Below are 16,983 nucleotides of genomic sequence, written 5' to 3'. Positions count from 1 at the left end.
GACCATGTGCATGCTAAGCATGCACTCTACCACTGAGCTATACCCTCCCCCCTGGGCTCTCATCTTTATTAATTCCTTCTGTTTATTGTCTTTGGTTGTCTGTTGTTGTTGGTAGCTCATTTCTTTTTATCACTGAATAATATTCCATTGTAGGGATGGATCACAGTTTGTTTATCTATTCATTTATTGAAGGACATCTTAATTGTTTCCAAGTTCTGGTAATTATGAATAAAGTTGCTATAAATATTTGTGCGCAGATTTTTGTGTGGACATAACTTTTCAACTCATTTGGGTAAATACCAAGGAGCATGATTGCTGAATTCTATTGTAAGAGAAATTTGGTTTAGTTTTGTAAGAAACTGCCAAATTGTACCACTTTGCATTCTAAATAGCAATGAACTAGAGTTCCTATTTCTCCACATACTTGACAGCATTTGATGTTGTCAGTATTTTGGATTTCAGCCATGCTAATATGTGTCCTTCTTCCTCTTCTTCTTCTTTTTTTAATATAAGCATTCAATACTATCAATTTCTTTCAAGGAGTACTTTAGCTATATCCCAAATATTTTAATATGTAATGTTATCATTGTCACTTAGGTTCAAAATGTTTTATAACTACCCTTGAGAAATCTCTTTTTTGATTCATGAGCTTAGACGTTTGTTATTTAATTTCCAAGTATTTGAAGGATTTTCTTGGTATCTTTCTGTTATTGATTTCTAGTTTAATTCCTTTGTGGTCAGAGAACATAATTTGTGTGACTTGAATCCTTTTGTATTTATTGAGATTTGTTTAATGGACTACAATATGGTCTATCTTAGTAAATGTTCTATGTGCACTTGAGAAGAATGTGTATTCTGGAGTTTGATGGAATGTTCAATAAATGTCAATTAGATCAAATTTGTTGATAGTGTTCTTCAAATCTATATTATTACTGATTTTCTGTCTAGTTTTTCTATCAATTACTTAGGGAAAAGTGCTAAATCTCCAACTATAATTACAGATTTTTCTAATTCTTATTTTTAATATAGCCACTTTAGCTTTCATTTGATTCTTGTTTGTATAGTATACACTTTCCCATCCCTTTACTTTAAAATATCTGTTTCTTTATATTTAACTGAGTTTCTTATAGACAACATATGGTTGGGTCTTAGTTTTTTATCCAATCTGAGCATCATTGACTTTTAATTGGAGTGTTTACTACACTTACATTTAATATAATTATCAAATGGTTGAGTTTGAAGCTACTGTCTTGCAGTTTACTTCTTACTGTCCCATCTTCTCTTTGTTCCTTTTTTCCTTGTCTCCTTGATTTCTTTTGGAATGAATATTTTTCATAATTCCATTTTGTTTCTGCTACTGGCATATTAGTTATACCATTATTTTTTTAGTTGTTGCTCTAGAGTTTATAAAATATAATCTTTAAACATCAGTCTACCTTGAAATAATATATCACTTCATGTGTGTTATAAAACATTACAGAACTTTTTTCCCTCTCATCCTTTGTGCTATTGTGGTCATACATTTTGTTTTTACATGTACTGTAAACCCCATTGTTGTAATTTTTGCCTTAAAGAGCCAATTATCTTTTGAAGATATTAAATATTAGAGAAGTGTCCTTTATATATACCCATATATTTACTATTTCTAACTCTTCACTTTGTTGTGTAAATCCAAATTTTCACATGATATCATTTCCTCCTGCCTGGAGAACTTCCTTAAATACTTCTTTTAAATCATGAATTTTTTCATTCATCAGAATTCTGGTGATGAATTTTCTCATATTTTGTTTGTCTGAAAAACAGTTCATGTTTCCTTCATTTTGTTACTGTGGTAAAATATACACTGCATAAAATTTGTAATTTTAACAGTTTTAAGTCTACAATTCAGTGACATTATTTATATCCACAGTGTTGTACAACCATCACCACTATTTCCAAAACTTGTTAATGACTCCAAACAGAAATTCTACCCATTAAGCAATAACAACTCCCCATTAATCTCTTCTCCCAGCCCCAAATAACCTCTAATTTACTTTCTGTCTCTATGAATTTGCCTATTTTTGGTGGGTTCATTTAAGCAGAATCAGGCAAAATCCTTTTGTTTCTGGCTTCTTCACTTAGCATAATGTTTACAAGGGTCATCTATGTTGTAGCAAGTAACAGAACTTCACTCTTTTGTATGGCTAATATTCCATTGAATGTATATACTACATTTTGTTTATACATTTATCTGTTGTTGGATACTGGGGTTGGTCCAATCTTTCAGCTCTTGTGAGTAATGCTGCAATACACAATTTCCTACAAGTATTTGTTTGAGTCCCTATTTTCAATTATTTTAGGTTTATACCTAGGAATGGAATTGCTGAATCATATGGTAATTCTGTGTTTAACTTTTTGAGGAAATGTACCTTCACTTTAGAATGATAATTTTGTTGAGTAGAAAATTTTAGGTTGATTGGTTTGTGCCTTTCAGTGTGGTAAAGATATTTTTCTTTTGTCTTCTGATTTGTGTAGTTTCTGATAAGTCTATTGTCATTCTTATATTTATTCTTCTGTAAGTAATGTGCCTTTTTTCTTTGGGTGCTTTTAATACGTTCTCTATCACTGGCTTTAGCAATTTCATTGTGAAATAACATGATGTGGTTTTCTCTAGGTTTATTCTGCTTGGGATTCAATGACCTTCTTGAATCTGTGGGTTTATAGGTTTCAGCAAATCTGGAAAATTTCTGGCCATTTTGCCTTTAAATATTTTTTCTAAACCTCTTTTCACCTATTTTCTTTCCTTATGGGATCCTTATGGGCTATCATACATATATTTATCTACTTAATATTATTCCATACTCAGGTGGTGCTCTGTTCATTTTTTTCATTCCTTTTTTGTCTCTGTACTTCATCTTGGTTAGTTTCTATTGCTCTTTCTTCAGATCACCAATCTTTTCTTCAGCATCTGCTTTTATTCCATCCAGTGTATTTTCTGTTTCAGATGTTATATTTTTCATAACCAGATGTTTGGAACTTTCTTATATCTCACATTTCCCTAATTACCTGGTCATATTTTCCTCCATCTTTTTGAACATATGGAGCATATTTATAATAGCAGCTTTTATGTTCTTATTGTTAGTTCCATCATCATTGTAATATCTGAGTATGTTTTTATTGATTTATTTATTTCTAATTTTTAAACAAAATTGTTCAGGTTTTATTCACCAACAAATAGCTCCTCTCTCTTTTCCCTGCCTGCTGCTGTGCCCCTTTCTACACTCCGAGGTTCAGGAGAGGAATTCTCTGGCCTCCTCAGTTGTAACCTAGGAGTAGAGGTCAGTGAGGTGAGCTGGCAGATAGTAGTATGCCTCCTCTGGGACTTACAAGTCCAGACAGGCCAGTTCTTCCTTCAGCAGGTGTTCTGGCACTTGGCATAATCACTCTGTCTCCCATTTAAGACTGACTTTGATCTCACTGATAGTCATGTAGCCATTTTTCCCTGCCAGCAGTAGCACGTCAGTGTGATCCATATTGAGCTCAGCTGAAATGGACTGAATAAGGTAAATGCCACCCAGATGGATAATACTGAAGCCAGTCCCAGGTGTCTTTATTTAATTGATGGCCCTGATCAGGTTGTCTTGGCTGACATCCTGGGCACATTTTTCCCTTCCATGTAAAACTTGTTGATGTAATTCCTCCGAAGTTCTCAGACTTCCATTCTGGTGCTTCAGGACTTGGCACACTTTGGTAATCTGTATTCCCAGCATCTCAGACCAAAATCCTTTTCCATAAATCAGGGGATCCACCCCAGTGATGGCACATATGTCCTGAAACTGCACCTGGAGCTTAGGACACCTCCAGGTCTCTTGCTTGTTCTTGCTGACAAATTGCCCCAGGTTATAATCACCCCCAATTGTCCAACTTCTTTGACATCTGAGCCAGCTGATCCTTAGCCAAGTCAGTCTCTCGTTACTTATAGCTGTCCTTGGCAGCTTCTGGGTGATGATGCTGGCTCCTACCCTGCACTGGTATATCTCTGCCCAGGGCCAGTAGGCTATCCTGCTGCCAGGATGCTAGCATCCCCAGATCTGCCACTGGCCTCTATGGACTGATTTCATTGCCTATTTACAGGCAATATTTTCTTGATTTGTTTGGATGTTTGATATATTTTTTATCATAATTAAATTTTTAATATCAAATGAGTGGTACAAGCATCTGTCATTGAAAGCCAAGGTCATGAAATGCGTACCTGCATGTATGAAGGATGTTTGATGTTTTTTGAATGAATGGATGCCACATATTATGAGTTTTACATTAAAGATTGCTAGATTATGTTGTATTCCTTTAAATAATGTTTTTTTTCTACTGTGCAATTAAGTTACTTGGAATCAGATGGGTCCTTTTGAGGCCTGTATTTAGCCTTTTTAGCATAGATCCACAGCAACATTTAATCTAGGACTAATTGGTTCCTGTGGCTAATACCATTCTGGGAATTCTACCCAATTCCCTGTGTATTATGAAATCTTTCTACCCTGGCTGGTAGGAACATGAACTATTCCCATACCAGTAAGAGGTCCAAAAATTGTTCTGTTTACTCTTTTCCATGGTTCTTTCCTCAGCCTCACACATATGCACAAGTTAGTATTCAGACAGTGAGGGTATCATTCTACAGATCTCCAAAATTCTTCCTCTGTGCATCTCCCTCCTCTCAAATACACTGCCTTGCAAAGTCTACCCATCTCAGCCCTCCTGAAATCTCTGTTTCCTCATTGCAGAGAAGCTTCTGGGCTGCATTTGGATTCCACTTCCTTGTCCTGCAGCCTGGAAGCTGCCTACAGGCAGTAAAGATGATATACTCACAGGGCTCACATTGTTTCCCTCTTCTCAGGGATCATAGTCTGGTACTGCCTGCTGTCCAGTGTCTGAAACTATTGTTTTATACATTTTGATTGTTTGTCTTCTAGTTGCATAAGGTGGAGGATAAATCTAGTCCCTGTTACTTCATGTTGGTCAGAAACGGACATTCCAACTACCTTTGTATTATCACAGCTCTGCTCCCTTCTGAAGGCTACCTAGGAAGTAGAGATATGACAACCACAACATAAAAGACATTGGTCAACCATTTCTGGAACTCTGGGCTCTACAGTGGTAAGAAAGCAGCTGCTCACTGTATTGTTACAATGTCTTCTAGAATATTGTACACATTTCTACTCCCACTACCAGGTAATAAGAAGACCTGTATTCATCTAGCTTGAATAATACAGGTTTGTGGTGACCCTGCAAAGACAAATTAGTTGCAAAATCGACTTCTCTAATCACACGTGTCTAGTCACACATGTGATTAGATAAATTGTCATACAAGAATATTAATTTATAATCTGTTAACCATGAGGGACATATAAATTTTATACAGGCATACCTTGAAGATATTGTGGGCTCTGTTCCAGACCACTGCCGTAAAGCAAATATTGTAATAAAGCAAGTCACAAGAATTTTTTTGTTTCCCAGTGCATGTAAAAGTTACATCTACGCTATACTGAAGCCTAATAGCATTACATATAAAAAAAATGTACAAACCTTAACTAAAAAATGCTTTATTGCTAAAAAATGCTAACCATCATCTGACAACACAGGGTTGCCACAAACCTTCAATTTGTAAAAAGTACAATATCTGTGAAGTGCAATAAAGGGAAGTTCAATAAAATGAGGTATGCTAGTATGAGATTTGTGCCAGGACTCAAGGAACATATAATTTAATAGGAGAAAAATAAAATATTTATGTAACATTAAGATAAATCAAAAGAAAAACAAAGAGATCTGATTTCTACACTTTCTCACCAACATTTGTTATTATCTGTCTTTTTAAATATAGACATTCTAGAGCAAGTGAACTTGTATCTTATTGTGGTTTTGATTTATATTTCCCTGATGTCTAATAATGTTGAACATCACTTCATGTGCTTATTGGCCACTTGTATGCCATCTTTGGAGAACTGTCTATCCATATTCTTTGCACACTTTTACTGGGATGTCTTTTTACTGTTGACTGGTAAGAGTTCTTTATATATTCTTGATACAAATCCCTTATCAAATATATGATTTGCAAATAGTTTCTCCTACTTTGTGGATTATCTTTTTATTTTCTTAATGGTATCCTTCATAGCACAGAAGTTTTTATTTTGATGAAGTCTAATCTATTTTTAGTTTGATTGCTCATGCTTTTAGTGTCATATCTAAGAAGATTTTACTTAACCCATGGTCACAAAGATTTACTCCTATGTTTTCTTCTAAGAGTTTAATGATTTTAGTTCTTACATTTAGGCCTATAACCCATTCTGAGTTAATGTTTTTTTGTGTATGTAAGTAAGGGGTCCAATTTCATTCTTTTGCATGTGGATATCCAGATGTCCCAGCATTATAATTTTTTGGGTGGGGGTAGGTAATTAGGTTTATTTATCTTTTTAATGGAGGTACCAGGGAATGAACCCAGGACCTCGTGCATGCTAGGCAGGCACCTCTACCACTGAGCTATACCCTCCCCTCTCAGCATTATTTGTTGAAAAGATAATTCTTTCCCTATTGAATTGTCTTCGGACTCTTGTCTGAAATCAGTTGCCCATAATTGTATATATATATTTCATCACAACTGAAAAAAAAAAAGACTGCTTTAGCAGCTGTGAGGAAATCAGACTATAGGTTAGGATTGCTGCAGGAATCCAGGTTAAAGATGATGTTCTGTTACCTTTCCATGTCTGCTCTCAATTCTATTTCATTGATCTAAGTCTACCCTTATGCCAGTACCACACTGTCTTGATTACTGTAACTTTATAATATGTTTTGAAATTGGAAAGCATTATAGCATTTTATGGAGGAAAGTAACAACATCGATTTATATTTTTAAAAGACTACGTTAGGGTTCCTCAAAAAATTAAACACAATTACCATATGACTCAGAAATTTCACTCTTATGTATATAACCAAAAGAACTGAAAATAGAGAGTCAAACAAGTATTTGTATAATGTTCATTGCAGCATTATTCACAATAGTCAAAAAGCAGAAACAGCCAAAGTGTGCATCAGCAGGTGAATGAATAAACAAAATGTGGTACATGCATACAATGAAATATTAGTCAGCCATTCAAAGGATTGAAGTTCTGATACATGCTATCACGTGGATGAACCTTGTAAACATTATGCTAAATGAATGAAGCCAGAGATAAACAAATAAATATTGCATGACTCCACTTATATTAAGTATCTAGAATAGGCAAATTCACAGAGGTGAAAAGTAGATTAGAGATTATTAGGAGCTTGAGGTAGGAATCATGGAAAATTACTGCTTAATGCATGCAGAGTTTCTGTTTGGGGTTATGAAAAAGATTGGGACATAGTGGTGATGGTTGATTGTAAATGTAATTAATGCCACTGAATTGTATAGTTAAAATGGTTAAAATGGCAAATTTTGTGATATGTATGTATATATGTTTCATCACAATTGAAAAAAAAAAAAAAGACTGCTTTAGCAACTGTGAGGAAATCAGACTATAGGTTAGGATTGCTGCAGGCATCCAGATTAAAGATGATGTTCTGTTACCTTTCCATGTCTGCTCCATCATTCTCTACCCTGCTCTGTGCTCCAGGAAGCCAACTTAGGTTGACTGGTTAACTGGCTGCCAGGCCCTCTGACTTCTGGTTGAAGGCGGTCAATGTGGAACACTGGCCAACGTGGAGGACTGGTGAGAGGAAATGAGATCAGGGTATTCTCCTGACTCCCAATCTGCAGGGTTGCTGTGGGCATCTGTATCCCTTGATGAAAGGTCACAGCTCCTGTCAGGCAGCTCTCCCCACAAAGCTCTCTCTGTCTCCGTATTTTAGTAATGCCACCCCCCCCCCCCAATTCCTTCTAGGGGTATAGTGGCCACCACTAATGCACTTGTATTTCCATGTACCAGTTTATCAGTTTAATAGTTCCTTTATTAAACTTTCCTAGAATTATCCAGTTTGAGTGTACTATCAGTTTCCTGCCTTAGATCAGAGTGGGTGTAGTAGAGAGCAATGGATGTATTTGGAGACAAAGCCTTAAGATTTGATAGACTGGATAGTGTTACAGACATGGATCTTAGCTTTTAGAAAAGTTGGAGAAGACAAGACATATAATCTAGGAAAAAATGCAAGATTCAGACTCATATCAACTAATTATAGTCCAGCTATAGACTCAACTTCCGAAGCAGTTGGAACCACCTACTCTAGACACGAATCCATCTATCTCCTTGCCTTGGGGTCAGAATTGACTCTTCTCCAAGTTATTAGATATACAGGGGAGAAATTGGAGGGGGTTGATTGATTTCCAGGAATCAGAAAAGTAGAGGTATCCTAAAGAAGCAGTGGAAATAGAGGTTCTTGGAAGTGATCCCAGGAAAAGGTCTAGTCATTTGGTAAGGTGTCAAGATCCAGACACTGGCTTGCAGTGGCTCAGCTTCCCAACCAGATGGTCTGGAGATGAAGGAGGACAGCAGATTGGGGAGATATTTAGGTCTCATGGTTAATGAAGAAAAACCCTGTTATACCCAGTAGCTGTTCTGTGCCTCTTCCATCCCTGAAGCCATATACAGGACAAAATGGGGGAGATTACTCCATCACAGACCCTACACCACTTATCCCCCACAATTATTTCCCTATTTTCCCTGAATTCCCTTCTCCTACCCTGGCTCTTTCACCTGCTTAAAAGGCAACTTTTCTAAAAGCTAAGATCCATGTCTGTAACACTATCCAGTCTATCAAATCTTAAGGCTTTGTCTCCAAATACATCCATTGCTCTCTACTACACCCACTCTGATCTAAGGCAGGAAACTGATAGTACACTCAAACTGGATAATTCTAGGAAAGTTTAATAAAGGAACTATTAAACTGATAAGACCTACATCCCTGCTAGATGGCAGAGCATCTAAGATCAAGGTGTTATCCACGTACTTCAGGTTTTCCTGAGTCAGACAGGAAAGTCCTGCCTGACATATTTCCCTTTGATTCAGTGTAGAGAACTCTGACTGGGGCATAACTCCCACGACATAATCCTTAGGTCTTGGGCCCCTGGACATGTTCTCTGGGGCCTGCTAGATGTTTCAGCCCAGTTTTTCAGACCCAGGCCCCTTGACTGGCCAGTACAGTAAACTTTCTTTCTTGTCACTCACACTTTACTCCCACAAGAAGCACTTATCCACTTCCTCTTATTCCCTTCTATGCTGTAAGAATCCAGGCATCCTTTAGATATTCACAGCTTCTAGACAGCTGTATCAACTCAGAGACATTACTTAACTTATGTATGTATGTCCCAAGTTGTTAGTTCTAAGAATTAAGTTCTTAGCGAATTCCTGGCATATGACAAAACTCAATAAATGTTACTTGTTGTTACTGTTATTATTATTATTATTATATTATTAACATACCAATATGTTCATATAACTGTTACAACCCGCTTCACCAAATTTGACTCTAAAAACTGGTTACATTTCTTTCTTTTTAAAATTCTGAGTCTAAATTCAGTTTATTTTGATAACTTTTATTCTACTTTGGTTGTTTATTTCTTACCTACATATTATGTTTACCCAGAAAAAATTCCAAAAAAGTAAAAAGGTCCACCACTTCTCCCAAGTTCATCTTCCCACAGACAGCTCTCTTACCAATTCCTTTCTTAAACTTCAAGGATATTCTATACAATTACAGTCAGAGACTCAGCCATTTTTTCCTTGCACAAATACTAGCCATAACAATGTATCTTGGAGAGCTTTTCAAATCAGTTCTTACTAAATTGCCTAATTCTTTTTTTCCTTAAAAAAATTATCAAAGTGTAGTTGATTTACAATGTTAGTTTTTTTTTAAACACCTTTACTGTACAGGTATGGTTCCTGTACAGTAAACTACACATATTTCAAATGTGCAACTTGATGAATTTTGATAGATGTATACACCAATGAAACCACTATCACAATCAAGAGAGCTAACATTTCTGTCACTCCCCAAGAGGTAAAAATTTCGAATTCCCAATTTATCTCTTCCCACCCCCTTTACCCTCTGGTAACCATAAGTTTGTTCTCTATGTGTGTGAGTCTGTTACAATGTTAGTTTTAGTGTCAGGTGTACAGCAAAGTGATTCAGTTACACATATACAAACATATATATTTTTTCTTTTCAGATTCTTTTCCATTATATGTTTTAAAAAAATTTTTTTGGAGAGGGAAGGTTATTAGGTTTATTTATTTATTTATTTTTAGAGGGAGTACCCGAGGTTGAACCCATTACTTCATGCATGCTAAGCATGCACCCTCCCCCTTCCATTATATGGTATTACAAAAAATTGAATATAATTCTATGTGCTATGCAGTAGGTCCTTGTTATTTATCTATTTTTTATGTAGTAATGTGTGTCTGTTAATTCCTAAACCCTAATTCATCTCTTTCCACCTTTCCCCTTTGGTAACCACAGTTTGTTTTCTAAGTCTGTGAATCTGTTTTTGGTTTGTAAATAGAATTTGTGTTTTTTTTTTAAGATTCCACATATAAGTGATATCATATGATATTTGTCTTTGTCTGACTTACTTCACTTATTATGATCATCTCTAGGTCCATCCATGTTGCTGCAAAAGGCATTATTTCATTCTTTTTTATGGCGGAGTAATATTCCATCACACACACACACACACACACACACACACACACACACACACACACCCCACATCTTCTTTATCCAGTCATCTGTTGATGGAGCCTAATTCTTTATAAAAAAAACAAAAAAGATTCCTCTTCAATTTTTAGACTAGTGAATTTGGGGAATAGGTTCCCCCTAAATTTATAAATCTGATATAATTTTCATAAAATAAGATTCATCCATTTTAACTGTACAGTTTAATATGTTTTGGCAATTGTATACAGTCATGTAAGCTTCACCACAATTAAGATATGAAATGTTTCCATTACCCTAAAAATTTCCCTCCTTATCCATTATAATCAATGCCCTCTCCTAACATCTAGCTCTTTGAAACCACTGACCTGCTTTTCGCTACTGTAGTTTTGCATTTCTAGCATTTCATATAAATGGCATTGTACAATATGTAGTGTTTTGTGTTTGACTTCTTTTACTTATGTGTTTTTGAGATTCCATAGTCTTGTTACACATATCACTATCTCATTTCTTTTTAGTGCAGAGTAGAATTGCATAATAAAGAAATTATTTATTCAATTACCAGTTGATAAATATTTGGTTTGTTCTAGTTTGGTTTTTTTAATGCTATGAAAATTTGCATATCATTCTTTGTGTAAGAATATGTTTACATTTTCTCTTGGGTAAATACCTAAGAGTAAGATTTCTAGGTGTAAGATGTGTTTAACTTTATAAGGCATTGCCAAACTGTTCCCCAAGTGTCCCTACCATTTTGTAATCTCACCTACAGGGTAGTTTGCCTTATCCTTTTTAACAGCTGGAGTTATAAAGAGCAATAAACAAATGTGGTAAATGTTAACAATTGTTGAATCCAGATAAGGAGTATATAGGTGTTCACTTTACTATTCTTTGCATTTTTCTTTAAATTTTTTTTCAAAATAAAAAGCTGGGAGCTGGGTACTAAATTGCATGTTATATAGAATTGGACTGATTCTGAAGTTTATCTGGAAGGGTAAATTTGTAAGGAGAGCCAAGGAAACTTTCAAAAAAAATAATGAAGGGGAATGGTTCCAATTAGATACCAAAACAACTTCCAAGCTATAATAATTTAAACATATTTTATTGTCACACATAAAAGCCTCCTGGATAATTATATAGAGAATCTAGAAAAAGGTTCTTTTGGCTATAGATTTTTAATGTACAATAAAGATGATATTTTAAAATCAGAATGGGGCCCTGCCTCCGATTTGCTGGGCAGCAGGGTAGGGCAGAGGGAAGCAGATTATGGTTTAGTATGGCAGGGTTCTTCGGAGAAAAAACACTCCAGCATTATTGCACAGAATTCATCAAACATTCACAGCAGATAAGGGATGGTTGGTAATGGAGAACTTCAAAGGACTGTTCTGATGGCTACGTATCCAAAACAAATTTTCAAATTAACAATGGGACTTCAGGGTCACATCCAGGAATATCTGTCCTTCTACAGACATGTCTTCCCAGGGAGGAGGCTTTAGAGCCACCCCTGGATGATTTTGAGGTGACCAAGACTGCCACAACAACTGAAGTGATTAAATGTGAGTATCATGTCTTATATTCCTGTAGCTACCAAGTGCCTGTGCTTTACTTTAGGGCAAGCTTTTTAGAGGGAAGACCTTTAGCTCTGAAGGACATATGGGAAGGAGTTCATGAGTGCTATAAGATGTGGCTGCTGTGCCATGGGGCACTATTACACAACAGGAGCATCTGATACTTGGACAACCCTTTTATGTACTTCATCCCTGCAGGACAAAAGAATTCATGAGTCCTGTGTTAAAGAATCCTTGAGAAATCAATGGGAAAGTTGACTACATCACATCACAGCTGAGCATTGTAGGGCCAAGGTTGAGCTGAATCAGCCTCTTAGTTATGCCAGAGCAGCCTCTCAGGGTGAATGAAATGTCAATGCACAAGACTCTTCTATTGAGCCAAAGCACTTAGAAGAATGCTGAAAGTTTATGTGGCTGGCCCTGGATTTAATGGGACCAGTATCATGCGAGATTTCAGCTCACTGAGATTTTGAGGTGGATTTTTTCCCCTTGGAAGCAAATGTCTGCAGCAACTGTTTTATTTTATGTTTAGAAGAAACACTGCAAAGACACAAATCACTATATATAGCCAAAAAAAAAAAAAAAAAAGAAGAAGAAGAAGAATCTAACTCAGTAATAGAAATACTGACATCATCATCAGGGCACTTCCAGGTCATTCTTTCATGTCTCTGAGACTCATTTTTAATATGAGAATAACAAGCTACAAATATCCATTAAATGCTCACCTTTCTTGTAAAACATTTTTTAAATAAAATAAAATCAGAATGGATTAATATAAGATGATGGGACTTCATTATCTTTAAAAATGTTAGAGCCCTACTGTATTCCATTTGCAAATATAAATTCAGGAAATACTAGGAGTATAAATATATTAGAACTATCCATGCTTTTTTTTTTTAATAAATTTGGGTTATGTATGATATTGTTATGCAAGAAGTAAAATCCAAGAGCAGTAAAGAAAAGTACTTTCTACATAAAAAGTACTTCTCTACATAAAAATTTTTAAATTCCATAGGATTAAAAATAACATAATGATATATCTGTGCACATGTGTGTTTGTTCAGCATTTGTCTTGCCAAGTTCCCCACAGTGTAGATTTTGCTGACTGCATCTCATGGTATCATTTAACATATTTTTCCCCCTTGTAGTTGCTTTATTTCTTTTGTTTGTTTGTTTGGATTTTTGGGGGGGAGTAATTAGGTTTATTTAATTATTTTTTTAATGGAGGTACTGGGGATTGAACCCAGGACCTCATGCATGTGAAGCACACACTCTACCACTGAGCTACACCCTCCCCCTCTATTTGCTTTAAATTGATAGTTACATCTAAAAACTTGAGCAGATTCAGATGTGATTTTTTTCCCCCAAAACAAGACTACTTTATAAATAATGCTGTATGCCAACTAGTGGTATTTTAATTTTATCATTTCTGTCAAGTTTATTAGTTAGAATACTTCTATAAGGAGAAACTTACCCTTATCACCTATTCAGTTACCCTGAGATATTTGGCTTGTACAGGAAAAACATAACAAATTTTGATTCTTTTTTCTTTACCAGTTTTCAAAATAACGAATTGATTCCCTACCATCCTTCAAAAGTGGCCAATAAAATGGGGTTTTATAATATAATTATGAATAAGTGGATTTAATCCTATTTGATGTTTCAGTTCATTGCAGCTATTATTCTTATTGATGCTCAAATAGAACAGTTTTGGCCAGTGCTAGTTTATGTAGGTTGGCTCCTGAGCCCTATTGACATGCCAGTTGTCTTTGTTAACTTCTTTGCTTCCTGCTATGATATTTTAGGCACATCTTATACATACCTTTCTGCCCTAGTCCTGGCATCTGCCATCTCCAAGCAGTCCAGGTTACTTTTAGCAGGAAATGATATTTAAAAACAACAATCTGAGTGCCAGGAATGCTCACTGGTACTGGATTGGTCACGGACCCTAGATCTTTTCAGCTGATAGAGCTGGAAAACATAATTTAAAAAAAATATATAAAATACATCATGAGTTTGTACTGACACTTCCAGTTCAAAACCAGTCTACAGAGTTTTTATTCAACATCATCAAGCTTACCTCAGTATTTCTTTTCAAGCATATAAAAAATCTCAGCTCTCAATAACAATAGCATAATCATTATTTTATTCCTCCCACAGGACACAGTTTCAGAGCAACAATGACAAAAATAACCACCAGCAACATAATTACTAAAAACAATGAGATTTTTTTTTTTTTAGTTTTTTTGTCCTCAGGGATTTTTGACTATGTATGCACAATTGAATTGATGTGTTTCAGTCATCTGAGACAGTTCTTCTTTGCATAGTTGTACTACCAACTAAATACATAGTTAGATTCATTTAACTCCTTTAGTTAGTTATATGCCCCAAGTTTTTTTAATTGATAACCCCCAATTTTGTTGAGAACATTTAATTCCACTTTACTTTCTATTTGGGGGATTAATTTTATATTTTAGCATTTTGTCAGACTTATTGAGATATTCAAATATAATAAAGTTCATCAGTTTTAAGTATACTATGGATGAGTTTGGAAAAGATATGCAGATGTGTAACCACTGCCACAATCATTATATAAAAAATTTTAATTGAAGTATTGTTCATTTAAAATGTTGTGTTAGTTTCTGGTGTACAGCACAGTGATTCAGTTACACATTTATATATATATATATATTCTTTTTCATTATAGGTTATTACAAGATATTGAATATAGTTCCCTGTGCTATGGAGTAAGAGCTTGTTATCTGTTTTATATGTAATAGCTTGTATCTGCAAATCCCAAACTCCTAGTTTTTCCCTCTGCCCACTTCCCCTTTGGTAACCAAAATTTTGTTTTCTATGTCTGTTATTGTTTCTGTTTTGTAAATAAGTTCATTTGTGTTATGACTTTAGATTCCATATATAAGTGATATCATATGATAATTGTCCTTCTCTGACTTTCTTCACTTAGTATAATCATCTCTAGGTCCATCCGTGTTGCTGCAAATGGCATTATTTCATGCTTTTTTATTGCAGAATATTTTCATCACCCCCAAAGTTTCCCTCATGACTCTTGTAGACAGTCCTCTTCCCATATTCCTTGGCCCCTGTGTACAATTCAATGGACTTTGGTATATTGCATTATTAATTCTAAAAAATTGTGGCAAATTATATATGACATAAAAATTTCCATTTTAACCATTTTTAAAGGTCTCACATATTTATTACTGAGCCAGAGCACTAGTGCTGTAACACTGACACAAAGAGAAAAATCGTTTTCCCAATTAACAACATCCAGCCATTCAGATAGTAGTGATGCTTTCAGAGTGATATGGTAAGATGCAAGCGACCTTGACACAGCATAAATATATGTGCCACCTCACGTATAGGGCTCCTTACAGACCCAGCTTAACTCTTCTCCAATGTCTTCTCTTGGAATTGTAACTGATTTTATTACCAGTTTTTATTTGAATCCACTGGGGGATGGGACTATTCTGCTTTTGTTTCTTGGTTAGCAATCACTTGATCCTGAAATTCTTGTGAGAAGACATAGTGAGGAGTAAATTCAAACGCACCTAGGATGGCAGAGAAGAGAAGAGAGCCACTTTAACAGTTTTTAAGCATACAATTCTTTGGCATGAGCTACAGTCATAGTGTTGTGCAACCATCATCACCATCTATTTCAAAACTTTTTCATCACACCAGATGAAAATTCTATACCCATTAAGCAATAATTCCCCATTTCCTCTTCTCCCCACTGTATCTGGTATTTTCACCCCAGACATCTTTGCTATAGACATCATTGTTGCGTTTAAGCTGCAAATGTTTTTACTGCATAACTAATTGGTCATAGGCAATTTTGCTGCCTTATGCCTTAAAAGGATGTTAAAAAGGACACAATGCGAGGAGGTGGTATAGCTCAGTAGTAGAGTGCATGCTTAGCATGCACAAGGTCCTGGGTTCAATCCCCAGTACCTCCATTTAAAAAGAAAAAAAATTGCTCAAAAAGAACACAGTGAAACATGAGAAATGAATAACAAAACTAAAAAGACTTTATTGCAAAATACAAAAAATTTGAATAATTTAAAATGTGTGTAGATTCATTGCAATGCTTTGCAGATAACTGATTTTACTTTGTGGGTTGTATCTAAGTACTTGTTTCCCAAGTCCTTCGTTCATAGTTTTATATAACATGTATATGTATTATATATTACATATATATATAGTTGTTGTTGATTTGTCTCCTTGTCCAGCATTATACTTTTTCTTTTTCACTAAAACTTCTTCCTTTGTTGACAGAAATACCAGCGTAAAAATGCTAGGATGCATATTTGTATGCATCCTAAACTTTGTATTGCATTGTGAAAGCCCCTATGTTGTTTATTCTTGTCACCTTGTCCATTGATAGACGTTCCAATGTTCTATGGGAAATGTGGGTTCAACTCTGAGCCTTTAAATCACTGAAGGGTTTGCAAACTGACATGTTATCATTTTCCAATACAGTATGTAGTCTGGCTTTACAAACTTATTTCACATTTCCAGTAAGTTTTAACACTGTATTTTCTATCAAGTTGATATATGTAGTTATTATCATCCACTATTTTAAGACTGCCATGTCTGCTCTTTATTGTATAGACCATAATAAGAGCTAAGAATTATGTAAACAAAAATGAGGTTTCTGTGTCAATGGAGAAATCAAAACAAACTGTCAGCCAGTTATTTTATCTTTTATGGCAAAATTGCCTTATGGCAAATTAGTTATGTG

At 35.2% G+C, this 16,983-nt stretch overlaps 1 non-coding gene and 3 pseudogenes across 1 annotated transcript; 1 reads left to right on the top strand and 3 right to left on the bottom strand.

Moving 5' to 3' along the window:
- Positions 1 to 3,269: 3,269 nt before the first annotated feature.
- Positions 3,270 to 4,062, bottom strand: LOC116667356 (annotated as a pseudogene).
- A 7,859-nt stretch (positions 4,063 to 11,921) lies between these two features.
- LOC102507869 lies at positions 11,922 to 12,947 on the top strand (annotated as a pseudogene).
- A 496-nt stretch (positions 12,948 to 13,443) lies between these two features.
- Positions 13,444 to 13,515, bottom strand: TRNAV-CAC. Its single transcript has one exon. It is a non-coding gene; the product is annotated as a tRNA-Val (tRNA).
- A 2,040-nt stretch (positions 13,516 to 15,555) lies between these two features.
- Positions 15,556 to 15,769, bottom strand: LOC102514808 (annotated as a pseudogene).
- Positions 15,770 to 16,983: the final 1,214 nt, after the last annotated feature.

This window comes from Camelus ferus, chromosome 11 (assembly GCF_009834535.1).
Source record: "Camelus ferus isolate YT-003-E chromosome 11, BCGSAC_Cfer_1.0, whole genome shotgun sequence".
Lineage (NCBI taxonomy): Eukaryota > Metazoa > Chordata > Mammalia > Artiodactyla > Camelidae > Camelus > Camelus ferus.
This window is presented reverse-complemented; position numbering and strand designations above follow the sequence as displayed.